This window comes from Rhincodon typus, chromosome 8 (genome assembly GCF_021869965.1).
Source record: "Rhincodon typus isolate 14 chromosome 8, sRhiTyp1.1, whole genome shotgun sequence".
Taxonomy (NCBI): domain Eukaryota; kingdom Metazoa; phylum Chordata; class Chondrichthyes; order Orectolobiformes; family Rhincodontidae; genus Rhincodon; species Rhincodon typus.
Genome location: NC_063339.1, coordinates 92,249,513 through 92,268,121, shown reverse-complemented (window position 1 = coordinate 92,268,121; position 18,609 = coordinate 92,249,513). Strand labels below are relative to the sequence as shown.

The window sequence follows — 18,609 nt, the reverse complement described above, 5'->3', positions numbered from 1 at the left end:
AAATTACCTGTTAGTGACATTACCATTCTGATGCGGTGTCCCTATCATGAAGTAATTTGAGACAGGAACGAGTTTGTGATCGAAATACTTGTGACCCAGGGAGAGTGATCACAAGAGAGCTGGAACAGTAAAGTCTGAATTTTACCAAGGCGTGGATAATTCAGCATCAACACTAATGCAGAGTTGGAGACTGAGGATATTAAGGAGCTGGCAGTGGAAAGATTTGGTGATGGAGAAAATACCGAAACATAAATTAGTTCAGGGCAAAAAAGGTCCTCGAGGTTGTAAACAGTACTGTTTTCAGGTTAATGAATGGAGTTTATAACTGAAACTGAAGACAATAATTCTGTATTTTCCAAATAAAAATGACAGAAATAGCAATGAAGTTCAACATCGTTTATGGAATTAATAATTGGACAGAGATAGAGAGACTTACCAGGAACACCAACAACAGCGAGGATGGGATAGTAACCCACCTGAATAATCGTCAGCACACCTAATATCCGCCATGGTAATGTTACCCCATGCCAGGAAAGATACAGAAGACCCCAGGATAAACTCCTGTCCATTGTTGTAACATGCCAGTCTATCGTTCTCAGGTTCTGATCCATTGTTGTGATATTCCAGTCCATTGTTCTCAGAATCTGATCTCTCCTCAACCTGTCTCTGTAGCTGCTGTTCCCTGTCAGTGTTGGAGGTGCTGTTACGGAATAATTCATTGAATGAATTCTCTTCAAAAATAGGAGAGGGAAAGCCTCCAGTGACACAGTTAGAATCCATGGAGACTGACATCAATCACAGTCACTGAACAAACAGTTCCAGTTAAACCCTTTCAATACAGCACGTTCAGTTCACAACAATAACTGGGCATTGATATCAGTGGCTATTGGTCTTATCTACCAGAGCCAATTGCCTTCGTGAAGTTCCGTGGGGAGGGAGAATGATGGATGTTTTCTTTTCACAGGTTATATGATTCTGCTGCGTTGTCCATTTGCAATGTTGCTTTCTGTATTACTATTGATCATCAGTGAATGATGAGGTTGAAATGATCAATGTCCAATAAAAATAGATAATAGTGCGCTTGCCATTATCTGATACACCGGGAATGGGATGGCTTTATTTCAAGTGGAGCTTCTTTCTATCCCTCTGACATGGTGCTTGACCAAACAGCCTCATCACAGATAGGACAAATGTCTCCTCACAGAATCGGCAGTCCATGCATCAACTTTCTTTTGAATATTGTGAGGGCAGTGAGTACATTGTTCAAACAATCCGTGTTCTGTCCTTTTGCTGTTTATTGTTTCAACTGATGTTCCAACGTCAGTTGAGGTGAGATCAGAGTGACTTTCCTTGTCACCAAAGTAGCACTTGATTGAGTGTAGCATGAAGGTCCCTGAGCAAAACTGTGATTAGTGTGATTTGGAGAAAATTCTGCCCTGGTAATGTCCTCGAGTGAACAATGGGAAAATAACCCCTGCAAGTTGTCTTCCAAGTCACATGCCATTCTGATTGGGGACCAATTTGCTGTTCTATCATTATCATTAGTTAAAAACCTTGGAATCCCTTTACAAACAGCTCTGTGTGTACACCTGCACCATTTATACAGAATACGTTGAAGAAGACAGCTCTCTTTCACCTTCTCCAAAGGTATTGGAGATGACAAATAAACTCTGCCCTTGCTCGTGCCCTCCAAATTTCATGGATAAATATGTCCTGTTCAAAATATCAAGACATTTTATATTTTCAAAGTTTGGTCTGTAGTTTCAGATAGGTAAGACCTTACTGGATGCTTGTGACCCCAACCTTCATTCGGAACACGACATTACATTGAGATTGCGGTCCCCATTATTTTCAATCAGTTCCTTTCAGAGGATTGATCGTGCAATTTCTGTGCCACTGAGTTCAACATTTTCATAGCTGTAACATGGTTATTATTCTAAAGAAGAATAAACTCCTTCTTCCCATGTACTTACTTTAAAAATGGTTCAGTTTTCCTGCCAGTTGTTACTACTCTCCCCTCTACCGCAGTGCTAATGACCTTTATGACTGTTTCCATGATTCTGTTCCACGTTTTTCTTAGGTAAAAATATGTTTCCAAAGAGAATGTTTGTGCGAGAGCCTGGATTGTGAATGCTCTCAAACTAACAGACCACACTGAAAAGGGAGGAAAACACCAGCAACCCAACTGAACTGAAACTCTCTCCTCAGCACCGATTCACAATCCTCAGGTACTTCAGCAGTCAACGTCCCTATTCTGAAATGTGTAGACATCTTTCGGGTTTGGCTGATGAGTGCCTAACAAGAAAAGTTCGTCTGAATGATCAAGCAGCAATCATCTCCAACAGGAGAGAATGCAAATACCTTCCCTTGATATTCAGTGGTATAATTAATCTCCAAAGGCAAATATCCCGTGCATAAATGTTGACCAGAAAGTCAACTGGACCAGCAATCTAAATGAACACGTCAGATATTAGCAATTCTGTGGCGAACAGCTCACTTCCTAAAGTTCCTAAAGCTCCTCAAAACCTATCCATTATCTACGTGGCACCAAGCAGGAGTATGATAGGAAATCTTCTAGTACCTGTATTAGCACAGATGCAACAACATTTTAAATTTCTTCCACCACCAGTAATACTTACTCCCAGCAACACTGCCATGCAACATGCACTGCAGGGGTTCCCTCCCAACAGCACTGCGGATGCATCAACACAAACTGGACTCGAAATTCAAGGGCAATTACTGCTGGTCCCGCTACTTTAAATTTCCAAATGAATTAAACGTAAACTCCGATTTTCTCACCATTATTGAACAAGGCAGAGAGTTTTATTGATCGGTGTCTTTAAAACTGTGTGATCTATTTGCAGAACTCACTTCACGCATAAATTAAAAGAAAAGACCAACTAACAGCTCAGCTCACAGATAACACAACATTTAAATAGTAGCTGGATAAGCACATAAAATGTTAGGGCTTAGCAGACTGTGGACTTCGAGGTAAGTGGAATTAATAAAATTTGGTGTTTTGGGCTGGCATAGACATATTGAGCTGAAGGGCTTGTTTGTGCGCCCTGAAAACTGAAAATGTACTCTCACCACTTCCATGGCTTGTGAGCATCACGTGGTGGGGAATACAATCTCCAAGGTAACACAGTATTCTGACTTGGATCTATCGCATTGCCCTTCACTGACACTTGTTCAGAATCCTGTGCCTCTCTCTCTAACATATCTCTTAATGTCCCTGCATCAGGACCACGGGGGCTCACCACCATATTCTGAATGGAAATTAATCACAGGCAATAAATAGTGGCCTTGCTAACGAAACTCAACTCACAAAAACAAAGGAAAGGAATCTGCACCATTAAATACATTCGTTAGACCCGATCCGATTTCTAAAGCAGCTTTAATGACGTTTTCCCTTCGTTCTCCGTCTGTATCTCTCTATAAGACCATGAAACTTTTCAAGCATTTTCCCAATGCTGGTAAAAATTCACATTTGGAAGTCAGGCCCATCATTCTGAAAGGTAGAGCCTTCGTGGTCATGAGAATGCTTTCATTATCTTTCCCTACAAAAGACACTGTAGAAACTAAGATCAGGAGTAAGTAATTGGATAACTCGAACCAGCTCCGCCAAGCGATACGATCATGGATGATCTGATTGCAGCCTTAAATGCAAATTCCTGCCTACCCTTATAACGTTAGTCTGTCATTCTGAGTCAGAAATGTGTCTGCCTCTGCCTTAAGAATATTTAATAACCTGCCCTCCAGCTTCTCTGGGAAGAAAATTACACAAACTCACGACCCTTTGAGGAGATTAAAAGAAATTACAATTTTCTTAATTGGGATATTCTTCAGTTTTATAGTCCATCCACGAGCGGAAATCTGTCGCACAAATTGAAATTCGTTTCAGCATTCAACTTGAAACGACTGCTCAGAATATTATAGGTTTAAAAAAGTTCAAGTATTATTCGCCTGAAGTCATAGACATAGCATCCCTACGCTGAGGAAACAGGCTCTTTAGCCCAACAAGTCCACAGCGATCCTCAGTGCGTCTCATCCAGATTCATTACCCTAATCTACACATCCCTAAACGGTATGGAGCCAATACACCTAGCCAGCACATCTTTAGATTGTGGGAGGAAACCCACACAGACACGAGGAGAACATGCAAACAGACAGTTCCCTGAGGGTGGAATCAAATCCATGTCCCTGGTGCTGTGAGGCAGCAATTCCAACCACTGAACCACAATGCCACCCAAGATCCAGGGTCAATCTGATCAAGAACTCTTCCGAAAATAAACGCTCCTCACGGGAGTTAGTTGAGTGAATCTTCTCTGGACTGCTTTTAATGTCTTTATGCCAACAGCTGTCTCGATGTGGCCTCACCATTATCCTGTAAAACTGTGGAAAAACTTCTCCACTTCTGAATGTATTTTGTTTCAGAAAGTTTCAATATTTTTATGATATTATCACTTCAGTACACCTTGCCCATGCCTACCAGTTGTCCTAAATTCATCTAGCCCCATTTGCCAACATTTGGCCCTTATCCCTCTCAACCCTTCCGAGTTATGCACGCATCCAGATGACTTTAAAAAGTTGTAATTTCACCAGCCTCCACAACTTCCACACACACACCACCTTCTGCGTGACAAATGACCCTCAGCTCCTGTTTAACTTTTCCCCTCTCACCTTAACTATATGCCCTCGACCATTAACCCTGTCCATATCCCTCATGACTTTATAAACTTCTCTAAGTCCATTCCTCAGCCTCCGAGGCTGCAGGGAAATTTGGCCCAGCCGATTCAGCTTCACCCTACAGTCCAAACCGCGCAACTCTGGCAACAAACTTGTGAATATTTTCTGAGCAATTTTACGTGATTCTCTTTGTTTCTCAATAATTGTTTCTCAACAAGGCTGGACTACATCAATCTGTTTAAAAATGAAAAGTAAAACGTGAATGTCTGCAATTTCAATGCTGTATGAAAGTCGGCGGGAATGGGGCCCGTATATGGTGTTTCTGTAGTGTAGTGGTTATCACATTTGCTTCAAAGGCTAAAAGTCCCTGCTTCAAACCCAGGCAAAAACAGCAGCGTTTGCTTCTTTTGACCAACCACAGGCCTCTGTATTAACATAGACGAAGCGTTGCTGCGTGGTCTTCTTGGCAGTCACCCTTGTTTTGAATTTATTCGGTCATCTCTGCTGTTGTGGTGAAAGGAATACAATTCCAATTAACTGCAGTGCCAAGTTTTGTTAAGTTTCTATCCATTCTGGTCCTGAATATGCACTGATTTGTACAGCACAAATGGTCATCAATCTTAAGAGCGCACTTAACATGCTCTGATAATTTCTGCAGAGTAATAGCTTCACATTTGTTTTACGTAAGAAGGCATCCTGGTTCAATGCCAAGTAGAAGCCTGATTTGCTGGTGTCACAGTGCACCACGGATTCCTGATTTACCCTCTCTTTCAAATACATCTCAAATTAGTCTCTGAAATGCCTAATTCTGCTATGGTCTGCCATGTCTCAATATGCGTGAATCAAAGCCAGAAGTCTTCAATCATGTTTTGCAGTAGAGAAACATGTTGGCATTTCTTAGCGCTGGACACATTAGCGTCTCATTCAGTCATCAACGAGAATGAATGGATTTACGGAATCTGAAAAACCTCTTGACTAACGCTCTCACAGAGTCACTAATATTAACGTGTGCTCTGAAACCTAAGTCATGTTGCAACTGAAACCGGGGGAAAGACAGTCGGGCTACCAAATGACATTGTATCCATTTTTGTGATATGGCAGAATAGTAAGAAAATCAAAATAGGTAGGAATAAGAAAGCGCGGCACGTCCGGCTCTGGTGAAGCAATTCTATCTGAGAGTCAGCAAAAAGGGACGTGAAGGTGACACGGAGCTTTTCACATCGCGAAGAAAGAGCAATCACGTGATGTTAGCACCTCTTTGACGTCTCTGTTCGCCGTTTACGTTCTGTCAATAAGTTTAGAAACTGCCTTTTGTTCATCCCCAAATAAGCAAGGTGGAGTTGTGCAAAATATAGTGAGTCGCATTCCTTCGTTTCCCACAGGTTTCCAACTCAGCGGCAGCCGTCTGACACTTGCTCATGTCATGTCCAGGTCGGGAAAGCTCCGCAGACAAAAATGCACGTTTAAGGAGAAAGACAAGGGAAAGGCAACTCATTCCTACATCGAGGTTCGAACAGCCTCGCAACATGATCTATCGTTCTCGGATTCTAATGCTAACTCAGCTTTTCAGATGGAGGACTTTCTTTGAATCGCTTATTCTGCAAAACAGGTGCGTTAACTGTAAGTATGCTGCACGGTATCATCTAGTACACGATGGACTGCTCAGCTTTGTGCATTTTCCCTGTAGTCTGGTGCTTTTTACGTTATGTGTAAACGCGACAGTTATTCTGTTTCGAGCAATGAGCAAAATCAGTTTCCAAAGCGAAAATCTAAATTCCTGAAATGTCGTGCAGATCATATTTTCTTTATCGAAGCAAAACCGAACACAGTTTCTCACAGACGCAGTACATTTGTTGCTCAACAGAGTCTCACGAGGCAGATACAGCTTTCTATTGATGTTAGTTTTGATTGATGGGCAATCGGTATCTGGGGGTTATTTGATATTGTAGCCAGGCATACCCGAGCAGCTAAGATAATGTGCGAGCCGGATAGGCATCCTCGAAGCCTTTCCCTGTGCCTTCGCTGTTGTTGTGTTGCAGTATCAACATCGGAAAATGCCATATCTGAGCTAACAGCTCGCCGTGGCCTTAGGCACTGGACTGAGGTGTCAGTCTCTGAGGAGGCGGAGGTGATGCTGAAGCATGGTCGGGCTGAGTTGCGTTTAAGTTGAACGCAACAAAATGTCTTTGCTGCTCGCAGACTGTTCTATGGTATGGGACAGCACAGATCCTCCATCGGGTCAGCGTCCAGGCTGTGTTTGCATGGTGCAGTGGCATGGAATGTCTCCAGCATGATATCGGGAACAAGCAGGCTGCACTGCTGCTTCATGTTCCAGGCAAGATGCGTTGTTCACTCTTTTCACTGAAAGCGAATGGAGATCGTTATACCACTGCTGCTGTGAAATCAAATCTTGCATGAATTCTATTCGTAGCTATTTGCTGTTGTGGCGATGTGAAATTTTGTTAAATTTCTCTTATTTCCTTCATTTCTGTCCTGGAGAAGGGAACTGATGAGCCGCCTCCTCGATCTGTTGCAATCGTTGCCGTGCAGGCACACCCGCATTGTTGATCAGAAGGGAAACCCAGCCTCTTCGAGACTTTGATTGCTAATCTTCACTTTTCATGGGTCCTTCTAATCATGTTCTTTTTTTTACCTTATTTGAATTCTTTCCGGAAAGTGGCATTGGACTTAACTGGGAGTATAATCGGAAGCGCAGTTTGGAATTGCCCCGCTGCCACTTGGGTGAGCAGATCGCTACACAGACAAGTCAAGGTGTCTCATAGACAGGATGCACGCTTTGGCGTGTCTGGATCAGCGTTCGCCTTGTCATTTTTGCTTCGGTTGCGCATTAAGAGCTGTCTGTTTGGGGATTCGCTTGATATCTGAGGAGCTAACATGGTTATCTTCTTGCGGCCAAAATCCTCACTGAAAACCTGTTAAGGAGAATGGTCATCAGGGTTAAAAATGTGGGAACTCATCATCTATGGGTGGGATCGAATCACCAACCTTTCGGTTCAATGGCCAAAGATGCCAACCGATTGCGCCACAGAGAACAGCACAACCAGATCAGCAAACAAAGAATTCAACCGGGCATCCATCAACTGCAGAGTCGTCCAGATGGACAGCGCAGAAACACACTTGGGCGCACCTTGTCCATGCCGACCAGTTATCCTAAATTCATCTAGCCCCATTTGCCAAGATTTGACCCTATTTCCTCTGCACCCATCCAATTCCTGCACGCATCCAGATGCCTTTGAAATGATGTAATTTCACCAGCCTCGAAAAACTTCATTCCATCTACGCACCACCTTCTGCGTGAAAAATGCCCCTCAGCTACTTTTTGAAGTTTCCCCCCTCACCTTAAATATATGCCTCCCGGTGAAAACAGACCTCGACCATTCACCCTGTCCATATCCCTCATGACTTTATAAACTTCGCTTAGTCCATTCCTCAGCCTTTGACGCTGCAGGGAAATTTGGCCCAGCCTATTCAGCTTCGCCCTGCAGTTCAATCTGCGCAACTCTGGCAACATCCTTGTGAATATTTTCTGAGCAATTTTACGTGATTTTCTTTATTTCTCAATAATGCCAACAAGGCTGGACAATATCAATATATTTCAAAATGAAAAGTAAAACATGAATGGCTGCAAATTTCAATGCGGTATGAAGGTCAGCGGGCGCAAAAATTCGCTGTTACGGCGAAAGGAATATAATTCCAATTAACTGCAGTGCCAAGTTTTGTAAAATTTCTATCCTCCCTGTTCTTGAATATGCAATCATTTGTCCTGCACAGATGGTCATCAATACTAAGAGTGCACTTGGCGTGCTCTGATAATTTCTGCAAAGTAATAGTTTCACATTTGCTTTACGTGCGAAGGCGTCCTGGTTCGATGCCAAGTAAAAGCATGATTTGTTGGTGTCACAGTGCACCACGGATTCCTGATTTACTCTCTCTTTAAAATACATCTCAAATTAGACTCTCAGACACCTACTTCCGATACTGTCTGCCATATCTGAAAGTGCGTGAATCAAAACCAGAAGTCTTCGATCATGTTTTGGAGTAGAGAAACATGTCGGCAATTCTTAGCGCTGGACACATCAGCGGATCATTTGTTCAACAACGAGAATGAATGGATTTTCGGGATCAGATGAACCTCTTGACTCACGCTCTCTTAGAGTCACTAATTCTAAGGTGTGCTCTGAAATCTAAGTTGTGTTGGAATTGAAACTGAGGTTATGACAGTCAGGCTACCAAATGACATTGCATCCATTTTTTTTTGCTATCAGAGAGGAGTAAGAAAATCTAAATAGAGAGGAATAAGAAAGTGAGGCACATGCAGCTCTGGTGAAGCAAATTCTATCTTATTCAGTCAACAACAAGGGACTTGAAGGTGACTCGGAGCTTTTCACATTGAGAAGAGCAATCACGTGCTGTTAGCACCTCTTTGACGTCCCTGATCACCTTTTACATTCTGTCAATATGCTTAGAAAGTCGTTCTGTTTCGAGCAATGAGCCAAATCATTTACGAAAGCAAAAATCTAAATTCCAGAAATGTCGTGCATTTCATGTTTTCTTTATCGAAGCATACCCATTTATAGTTTCTCACAGGCACATTACATTTGTTGCTCAACTGAGTCTCGCAAGAAGCATTCAGCTTTCCATTGATTTTTGTTTTGATGTAAAGGGTATCGGCCTCTGGTGAGAAATTGATATTGTAGCCGGACATAGACGAGTGGATAAGAAAATGGACGAGCAGGACAAGGATCCTCGAAGTCTTTCCCTGCGCCTTTGACTTTGTTGTGTTCCCGTAGCAACATCGAAAAAATCATTTTTGAGACAATCGCTCGTATAACATGGTGTTGTGTGACTTCTGGTATTTGTTCCTGCCCAAAAGCGGAAATCTTCGATGCAATATGCCCGTCTAAGCAGAAAGACAGGGAAAGTGAAAGGAATTATAATGCGGTTGGTACCTTCACTGCTTTTAGAACACTTTCGCAATGGGACCTGCCCCTCTCGGATTCTAAACCTGCTTATCTTTCAAGACAAAGGATTTTTTCCGACTGCTTAATTTGCAATACAAGTTTAATAGCTATACGTAAATTTCACGGTGACATCTTGTACGCGGCTCGCTCGGCTTTGTGCATTTTCCCTGCAGTCCGGTGCTGATCATGTTTCACTTACACCGGAAAGTTATTCTGTTTCGAAAAAGGGACCGAATCATATTCCAACGTGAAAATCTAAATCCCAGAAATGTCGTGAAGTTCGTATTTTCTTTTTCGAAATATACATTCTCACAGACACATCGCATTTGTTGGTCACCGAGTCTGAAAATATACGTCCAGCTTGCCATTCATTTTTGTTTTGATTGAAGGGCTGTAGGTATTTGTTGCAGCGTATATCATACCCGCGAAAGTACAGGAGAAGTAGAATGGGGATCGATATAAATCAGTGACCAATCTCCCCCAGAGCCCGATATACAACAGTGAACATTCTGCCCCAGTGCTCGATATAAGACCGTGACCACTCTCCCCGACAGCCCAATATAAACGAGAGAACATTCTCTCAGAGTCCGATATAAAACATTGAGCATTCTCTCGCAGAGCCCAACATGAAAGAGTGAACATTATACCCCAGAGCCCGATATGAAGCAGTGACCATTCTCACCCAGAGCCAAGTATAAGATAGTGACACCCGCCAATCGCTATTAACCCGCATTTACCATGGCGAAACTACCTGGCCTGCACACAATGGAGCAATTTCCCATGGCCAATTCTCCTGGCCTGCATAAGGTTAGACTGGGGGAAGAAACTGGAATACTCGTACGCATACATGGTGAGAACGTGCAAACTACACGCAGACATCAGCTGAAGGTGAAATCGAAACTGGGTCCCATTCGCTGAAAGGTCCCAACAAATTCTTGTATTCTCCTCGGCCGGGAAGTGAAACCCAGTCCCCCGCGAGGGAGGCGGGGAAACTGACCACTACACTACCGAGGACCTTAAGCCCAATTTCCCCTTAAGCCCAATTTCCCCTTAAGCCCTTTACGTGTGTACCAATCAAATACAAACGCTTAAGTATCCGAATTCTATTTCTATCGCTGAGCCCACAGCCGGCAATGCATTAGCATCACAAATTCACATCTGAATGCTTCGTAAAGTTATCAGGATATCTCCCTCTCGGACACTTACAGGCAGTGGGTTCCAGATTCCAAACACCCGCTGGCTGAAAACGTTAGCCCAATTTCCCCTTAAGCCCTTTACGTGTGTACCAATCAAATACAAACGCTTTAGTATCCGAATTCTATTTCCATCGCTGAGCCCACAGCCGGCAATGCATTAGCATCACAAATTCACATCTGAATGCTTCGTAAAGTTATCAGGATATCTCCCTCTCGGACACTTACAGGCAGTGGGTTCCAGATTCCAAACACCCGCTGGCTGAAAACGTTTTTCCTCACATTTACTCAAACCTTCCTCTTACTTTAAATCGATGGCCCCTGGTGCTCGATCCCTCCATCAAAGGGAAGCGTTTATTTGAGTCTACCCTATCAATATAACTCATTACTTTGTACATCTCCTCTGCTCTAAGGAAAACGATCACAGTCTGTTCAATCTCTCTTCGTAACTGAAACTCTTCAGCCCAGACAATATCCTGGAAAATCTCTTCTGCACCGTTTCTAGTGCTATCACATCTCCGCAATAATGTGAATTACAGAACTGCACACAATATTCTGGCATTCGCCGAATGAACAAATGAAATAAATGATGCAGAAAGCCACAGACACTGGTCTTTTCCGATGAAGTCTGTTTTGCTCAATGTTGCCCTGCGTAGTTTTCCTAAGTCTGATGTTCCAATAATCATTGGCCCGTGTCCATAAAAGATGCTACATGAGTTTTGATCTCGCAACCACAGTATCTAAAAGGATCGATTGGTTTAAAGTTCCTGGTGGTAAGACGGGGCACGTTCGCACAGCAACAATGACCGCAACAGGACAGTGTGAACGATGTCAATGTGAAAACAGATGTTAGATTGCGCAGTGCCTCAGTGAACTGGAAGGAGGGACATAAAGGAGAGTTCGTGATTGTGGGAGGGAGAGAAATCTCCAACCAGTGGGTTTGAATTCTGATTCATCAAACGCAGATATGTGAGAGAGCGGGGATTTGAGCGAAGAATGTCATCTCCTCGAAGAATATTTTCACGGAAAAGTGTTTGATGCATTTCTGCAGCACAAGTCTTAAGGAATGAAATACATTGCAACAAATACCCATTGCCGTAACTCGGATTCGAGCCAAGGTTGCTGCAGCCACAACACAGAGCGCTAACCACTACACGATCATGGCGCCACACATTGGAGGATGCTTGTTACACCAAAAACGACAGTAGCAGAGGATATGTTAGGAACAGCACCAGCTACACAACAGGAATACTTTCCAAGCAGTGCACCGTAATGTGAGGATTCACAGTAGGCTGGAATCTTTAACTATGATGCTCCCAGAAATTCCATCAGTGAGTATGTTAAAGACTGAGATTGATAAATTTCTACAAAATATCAAAGACTCAGGCGATAGTGCAGGCGAGTGTTGCAATGTATTTTTCAATGGCGATGCAGTTTAAAATCGGTTACTTCACTGGTTCCCTCACACAAGGAAGTAACCACTGCTGCAGACGACGATATAATCCCAGTTCACAGGCCCGGAACCAGAGAAACGCAGTGGCGCAGCTGCGAAGATACAACCGGAAATGGGGATGGCATTGAGCGCGCAGAGCCACTCTGTGGCTCCAGTGACGCAATCGGTGAGCGCGCGATCCTTCTATGACGGTATAGAGGCGCGTGACATGCCGAGGCTGTGAGCTCCAACCTCACCCGGAGCAGCTTTTAGTGACATGGAGCAGGGATTATTGGGGCATCAGCTTGTGGGAAATACCATACAGCAATGTTGAGCAAAACGGAATTTATCAGAAGAAAAAAAGTTTCTGATTTTGGGCAGTGTTGTATCTCTGGGAAATTTTTCAATTATCAATCAAAAAGCTGCAAATATTCCCCAAGTGAAGAACCATCTGTGGACAGAGAAACAGAGTTGGGGTTTTAGTTCACTGACCATTCTTATATTTCTGATCCTCCACTGGTTTAAATTCTGGGAATGGCTATTTAGTCTGTTTCATATTATTCAATTTCTTGCAAACTCGCACAGGTCATTATACCAATCGAAGGGAATTCGTTTATCTCAATGGGCCTTTTGAATGTTGTCATCAAATTTTGGTGCCAAGTTGAAAAGACAATTTAAGTGCTGTGGTAAAGAACAGAGAGTTCTGGAGAGCTAAACCAAACAGCTCAGTTCTTTTGCAATTTCTAATAGTTCACGTGGAACAGGCTGCCACACCTATGAAAACCATGAGCTCTTTTTGTACGTAGTCATATTCGGTTACACTTATCTAGTTATTACACTTGCCTGTTAAAAATTCAGGAATCACCTTCTTTTTTTCTCGAAAATCGTTCCCTATTTGAATAGCTCTGACTAAATAAAAATGTTGCTCCAAACCTTTCTTTATTGTTCATCGTTGACTTTGAATCTCTGAACTATTGTTATTGACTCATTCGAAACGGGGTATTTCCCACTGGCCTGGTCTCACCAACGTCCCACCATCTGGTAAATTGGCAACAGGTCACCACTCAGTCCCTTCTGTTTTCTACCCGCGCGTGTTCCTTCATCTTTTCCATCAGCCCAGTAAACCCCGTCCTTGAAAAATGTCGTTATATCGGAGTAAACCCTGTCTGTGTCCTTTCTAACGTCTTTCAATCCGAGTAAATCCTGTTCCTGCTTTTTTTTTTATGATGCCTTTATATACCAGTAAACGCCATCCACATTCGTTCTGATGTCTTCCATCCAAGTAAGCCCTGTCTTCTGAAAGGATGCTGGGCCCAACAACCCAAATTCTATGTGTCACATTTCTCCTCTGTGCTGCACAATTTCACTAGTGCCGCAGGCAAGGTATTTGCTGCTCCGTCAGTCACATTTGAATGAGTTTACCCTGTATCTTCCTCAGCTTCCTCAATACAGTGAACATTTCAATTCGAAACAATTCTATCAACTGATTTTCATCCCACAGACATAAGTTGCCAACTTCAAGCACACCACACCGTTCAATGAGATTACGAATGATCTTCTACTTCAACACTATTTTGCTGCACTATCCCATGAGCTCTTAATGTTTTTAATCTGTAGAAATCAATTCATCTCAATCTTTTACAGATTCAACACGGAGCTTTCATAACCTCTCGGACCACGAATTGCAAAGATTCCTGCCATTCTGTGTTCCCCATCTCAATCTGCTGTTTGGCAATTATTCATATTGTGCGTCTGGTGCTGCTCCTGGCATACTCTCTAGCATCGCAATTATTTTTTGCTATCTGTCTGGTCTATATGTGGCGCCCTGATTGCGTTGTAGTTAATACTCTGTGTTGCGGCCATAGCAATCTCGGCTTGAATTCGAGTCACGGCCGTGCCAGCTAGTCCCGCCTTTTCCTCCTAATATGTGCTAAAGAAACATATTAAGAGATCAATTAATATTGCAAGAAGTCACACAGAGACAGATGCGTGAAATGCCGAGGTTGCGACATCAAGCCTTGCCCAGAGTAGCTTTTATGAATATAAACCAACAATTCTTGAAGCATCATAGTCGGGAAAATGACAAACAGCGATGTTAACCGAAACACACTCCGTTGGAAGACGTTAGTTGCTGTGGCGTTTTGCGTTGTTTAGTTCATTTGTCAGTTTTGCCTGTTTAGGAGTTAGAAATTGGCCGCTCTGAATACGTGCGGGACGTTAATATCTGGCCGGAAGAGAGGTAAGCCCAATACTGAATCCTGGGAACAACACTGTGTATTCTCCTCGAGTCTGGAAAACAATTCCTCACAGATAACGTTACGTCCCCGCTGTCACGGGACTTTTCATTCCATCGGCTTCAGTTCTTCACAGAATTTGATCCTACAGATCTTGACCCTGAGCATTTTTTTAAAAATTGTGTTTCGCTTACGCGAGCAAGTGTCTCATTGAGAGCGCGCCAGTCCCATCCTCCAGACGTCACACCATACTCTGAGAACCGTACTCTGCTGTTTATCATTTTACTGATACCAGGAGAAGTATCTGCTGCTCTGCGCTGTTTACTCAGCTGTTTGGAGATCTGAGATAAACATGATCATATGGTAAGCTAATCCATTGTGCTTCGCACGTGAGAGTTCAAATCCCACTCGCGTCACTGTTTGCCAACCTTCCCTTCTGTTGCATTTTATGCGTTTCTATCGAACGGAGCTGAAATCCACTTCTTGTCAGTCTATCTGACGAAAGAGTGTTGAACAGTCGGCATTATAATAAAGTCAAAATTAATCACTTTTGCCAAGACTTGCAATCAGTTTTCGAGAAAGTAGCTTCGCTAAACGAGGTCGGACTGGCTGAAGTGGGGATGGGGCAGAGCAATCATAGTAGCAAACACGGCAAAGGAAAACGCTTATTAAAAGCAAAAACAAGTGTTTCATAATGTGCGCGCACACAATCCGACTCCGAGTGAATCTTCCAGCTGCATTGTCGCTCAGTTCTGGGCGTGAAACATCAGGAAGCGGGGAAGTGGAGTGATCGGAGGCAGCGCTGAATAGGTTCCCGTGAATAGTGCCGTGTATGAGAAATGTCAGCAATGAAGACAGATTGGAAAGTTGAGACAGTTCTCTTTGGAGAACAGGAGACTGAAAGCTGGTCTGATTGAAGATTTCCAAGATATGAGGGCTATGGACAAAGGAAATAAGAGGGTGAGAATGTTCCCATGTCTGAAAGGATCGATAACTGTTAGGCAGAGATTTAAAGCCATTAGGAAAAGAAATAAAAGAACGTTTACACACAGGGAGTGGTAACGTCCTGGAAAACACTATCTGAGAGTGACAGAGTCAGATTCAATCGATATAAAAGGGAATTAAATGGTTATGTTAAAAGCAACAATGTGCAGAGTTGGAACAAAATATCCTTTGTAGTCACAAGCATTCAATATAAAAACACTGTGGAAAGTGTGTAATGTCGCTTGTACATAGGCATCATTCACACTGACTAAGAATAAAATTTGAAAAATGAAAATAACTTAAAGAGAATCCAACTTTTCCTTCTCCAGTATTACGGCATACCGCCGCCGAGAGTGTCCCTCTCCGGGCTTCCCAGCCCACGCCATGCCGCCAAGAGTGTCCCGCTTACAGTTACAGGGAGAAGGCAAGTGAATGAAACCAAAAGAGACACGCATTTCCTCATTGTGGAGAGCCAGCATAGCTAAGGTGAGCTGCATGGCTCCATCTGAGCTGTGACAATTTTTTGATTCTTAGTGAAATTAGAGTTTGCAGAGTCATAGTGTGGTAGTCATATACAGTACGAACACATCCAACTCGTCCCTGCCTGCCAGATAACCTAAATTAATGGAATCCTATTTGCCAGCATTTGGGACACATCCCTCTAATTCCTTCCACTAATATATCCACCCAGATGCCTTTTAAATGTTGTAATTGTACCAGCGTCCACCACTCCCTCTGGCAGCACGTTCCATACACGCACCATCCTCTGCATGAAAAAAAAATGCCCCTTAGGTCCCTTTTAAATATTTCCCCTCTCACGTTAAACCTATACCCTTTAGTTTTGGACTCTCCGACCCCGAGGACAAGAGCTTGTCTGCTTACCCTATCAATGTCCCCCATGATTTGATAAAACCTCTATAAAGTCACCCCTCAGCCTCCGACACTCCAGTGAAAATAGCCCCAGTCTATTCAACTTCTCTCTATAGCCCGAAACCTGCTAACCCTGTCAACATCCCTGTAAATATTTTCTGAACCCTTTCAAATTTCACAACATCCTTCCCGTAGCAGGGAGACCAAAACTGAACACAGTATTGCAAAAGTGGCCTAACCAATGTCCTATACAACCGCAACATGACCTCCTAATTTCCTACACTCAATGAACTGAGCAATCAAGTCGAGCATATCAAACACCTTCTTCACCTACCTCTGACTCCACTTTGAAGGAACTATGAACCTGCACTCCAAGGTCTCTTTGTTCAGCAACACTCCCCAGGGCCCTACCCTTAAGTATCTAAGTACTCCCCTGATTTGCCTTTCCAAAATGCGGCACGTCACATTTATTTAAATTAAACTCCATCTGTCACTCCTTGGTCCGTTGCCCCATCTGATCAAGATCAAGTTGCACTCTGAGGTAACTGTCTTCACTGTCCACTACACCTCGAATGTCGGTGTCATCTGCAAATTCACGAACCATTACTCCTATGTTCACATACAAATCATGTACATAAAGGACAAAAAGCAGTGGATCCAGTGTCGTCAAAATTACAGCACACCGCTGGTCACAGACCCCCAGTCTGAAATGCAACTCTCCATCACCATCCTTTTGCCTTCTACCTTCGAGCCAGTTCTGTTTCCAAATGGCTACTTTTCCCTGCATTCCATGTGATCCAACCTTACTAACTCATCTACTGTGAGGAACCTTGTCGAACGCCTTATTGTGTCCATATAGATCACGTCCAGCACTCTGTTCCATCATCAGTCATCTTTGCTCCTGCTTCAAAGAACTCAATTAAGTTCGTGAGAAATGATTTCCAACGCACAAAGCCATATTGACTATACCTAAACAGTCCTTGCATTTCCACATGTTAATCCTGTTCCTCAGGATTCCCTCCAACAACTTGCCCACCACCAACGTCAGACTCACCAATCTATAATTCCTTAGCTTCTCCTTACGACCTTTCTTAAATAGTGGCTCCACTATAGCCAATGTCCAGTCTTCTGACACCTATTCTTTGGCTATCGACGGTACAAATATTTCAGCAAGTGACCTAGCAACAATTTCCCTGGCTTGTCACAGAGTTCTAGGGTGCACGTGATCAGGTCCCAGCGATTTATCCAGCTTTATGCCTTTGTGAGATGTCCAGCACATCCTACTCTGCAATTTGGACATTTTTTTCAAGTTGTTGCTATCTATTTCCCCACGTTCTCTATCTTCCAAGGTCAGAAATCACACGACACCTGGTTATAGTCCAACAGGTTTATTTCAAAACACAAGTATCAGACACAGAATTTATAAGTAAAAGATCAAAGGGTCACACCACTAATGAGGATGCACTGAACAAACCTGTTAAAGCTTTAATCAGTCAGAAGGTTTTAATTGATTAATATGTCTATGTAAATCCCCGAATTACTTTGAAGTCACTGTCATGAGAGATCTAAAGGTTTTATCAGTGTCCTCCTTCTAACTTCTAACTGATTAAAGATTTAACAGCATCTTAGAGTAGTGTAGTACATCCTCGTCAGTGGCTTGAACCTTAGATCTTTTACTTATAATTTTTGTATCTGATACTACCTCTCTCACCAACACCTGAAGAAGGAATAAGACTCTGAAAAGTTTGATTTTTCAAATAAACCTGTTGGACTAAAATCTGGTGTCATGCGATTTCTGACCTTGTCCACCCCAGTCCAACACCGGCACCATCACATCACGTCAATCTGCGAAATCCTTCTACACAGTAAACACTGATGCATAGTAATGGTTTAGTGTCTCCCCCATCTCCTGCGGTTCCACACATAGGCGGCCTTGCTGATCTTTAAGGGGCCATACTCTCTCCCGAGTTACCCTTTTGTCCTTAATGTATTTGCAGAATCCCTTCTGATTCTCCTTAACCCTATTTTCCAAAGCTATCCCATGACCATTTTTGCCCTCCTGATCTTCTTCTTAAGTATACTGCTGCTGCCTTTACACTTTTCTAGACATTCACTCGATCTCTGTTGTCTATACCTGACATATGCTTCCTTCTTACTCTTTATCAAAACCACAATTCCTCCAGTCATCCAGCATTCCTTACACCTACCAGCCTTGCCCTTCACCT

At 43.0% G+C, this 18,609-nt stretch overlaps 1 protein-coding gene across 1 annotated transcript in view; it reads left to right on the top strand.

The window, feature by feature from the left end:
* LOC125483830 (probable G-protein coupled receptor 139) overlaps positions 1-18,609 on the top strand; it is a 91,051-nt gene that overhangs the window by 57,086 nt on the left and 15,356 nt on the right. The window lies entirely within an intron of this gene.